The following is a 1,903-nucleotide window of genomic DNA, read 5'->3' on the forward strand; positions in this document are numbered from 1 at the left end:
CAGGATTGTGTACGATGGATATATGTTTGGTACTCTGCTATTTTTAGAAAAGATATTCTCTGTGTTTCATCGTTTAAATGTTTGTGCCGCTGCGGAAACAGGTAAGACCGACAGGGTGGAATCCATGGGACAGTAGGAGCCATGCAGAGAAACAGGAGCTATGGGCCCCTTCTGAATATCTGCAGCTCCGTCCGGTGGAGGACAACCTGAACGGACTTCCTGTGGAAGCTACGCACCCATTGTTTTTATTTTTTTTCTTCTCTTTTTGATTTCCTATTTTTTAAATTACTTTATTTTGATTTCCTGTTTTTATTATTTGTTGTTTGTTTGTTTGTTTTAGGGTTAGGAGCTGTTGCGATAGGTACAGTTCCTTTAGTTTAACTGGTAGCCTTTTTATTTTTTAGATAACTTTTATTGTAAAAAATTCAGCCCAGTGGCCATGTAGTCAGAAGGGGTTAAATTGGGGGTTGCTGACGGCTATCCTATCTCCTGGAATCTAGAGACACCTAACCTATAGTTAAAAGTTGATGTGAAAGCATTAAGATGCTTTCAAGGGGGGTTTGTTAGGATTTTTGGAACATAACATCATTATTAAACATCATTATTAAACATAATTTCAATATGGGAAGTTTTACGGCAATTTTACATCCAGGCCGCATGGCCTATTGTTCAAAATGGCGCCGTGACCCGGATCCCTCCCTGACTCCTACCGAGGGGGGGAGGCGGAGCCCTGGGCTTTTTAGCACATTTCATTGGCTCCAACAGCAGCGGCGGAGGAGGAGCCTAGACTAGTTTAAAAAGAAAGGCGCGTTGAGAAGCTGGCTCTCTTTCTTGGGTGGTTGTGTGTCTAGACTGCAGGAGAAAGGAGCGCCGATCGGCCTAGCTCTGGCATATATTCACAGATCATTTTTACACTTAATAAAGTGTTTTAAAGAGTACTTTCTGGACTTCCCGACTGCTTCTTCAGGGCCTCGTGAACTAAAAAGATTCATCCTAACACTACCACAGATTACTCTGCAAGTGTGCCTTTAAATTTTCAATCCCCTGCCTGCTAGAAGCTAAAGATACCTGGTCATGGGTCTCTTTTTGTTTTTGCAAAGAGTCCTGTACCTGTTACATTAATGCCAGCTCCGGGGGATGTAGCTCAGTGGTAGAGTGCATGCTTTGCATGTATGAGGCCCCGGGTTCAATCTCTTGCATCTCCTGTAGCTTGTTGTTTCACTCTGCTAGAAAAAAGCTTGCAGAAAAAAGTGTGCTTCTAAAGGCTATGGCTTTAAGAACGGTCATGATCAAGCTGGCGTTCTGCTTGTTACTCTTGAACTTTAAGAATGTGCTCAGCTTCCAGTTGTTACTTTTGCACAAAAACGTTTTTTCAACTTTCTGCCAGCTACCTAGAGAGGCGCGATGGCCAAGTGGTAAGGCGTCGGTCTCGTAAACCGAAGATCACGGGTTCAATCCCCGTTCGTGCCTAACTAATTTCTTATTTTCCCTTGCAGGTCTTATTTATCACATTAATGCTGTGCTTCCACACCAGCATATTTCCTCTACATAGGGATGGCAGCTTAGAGGTACTGCATGTCGTGCCTGTATGAGCTCCAGAGTGTCACAATCCCTTGAAATATCCAGGTACTTAGTCAGACTCAATCACAAGCTTATTTTAAACTTCACCCAGCTGACTGAGCAAAGGTACAGGAGTTAGATGAATTTTGGATTGGACTTTCTATTGGCTTGCATGACATGATGGAGCTTGTTAACTGAGTGTTTAATGTCTTTTGGAGCCAACCGGTTCAGAGAGCCAGTTCTTAACCGCTACCACAGAAGACTATGCAAGTGTGCTGTTAAATCTGCAATCCCTCACTTGACAGAGGCTAGAGATTCCTGCTCCTGGTTTTGCTTCTCTTTT

General features: G+C 43.2%; 1 non-coding gene across 1 annotated transcript; it reads left to right on the forward strand.

Moving 5' to 3' along the window:
• Window positions 1-1,398: 1,398 nt before the first annotated feature.
• Window positions 1,399-1,470, forward strand: trnat-cgu (transfer RNA threonine (anticodon CGU)). The gene has a single exon. It is a non-coding gene; the product is annotated as a tRNA-Thr (tRNA).
• The last annotated feature ends 433 nt before the right edge of the window (window positions 1,471-1,903 follow it).

The sequence above is a fragment of the Trichomycterus rosablanca genome, unplaced genomic scaffold (assembly GCF_030014385.1).
Source record: "Trichomycterus rosablanca isolate fTriRos1 unplaced genomic scaffold, fTriRos1.hap1 scaffold_258, whole genome shotgun sequence".
Taxonomy (NCBI): domain Eukaryota; kingdom Metazoa; phylum Chordata; class Actinopteri; order Siluriformes; family Trichomycteridae; genus Trichomycterus; species Trichomycterus rosablanca.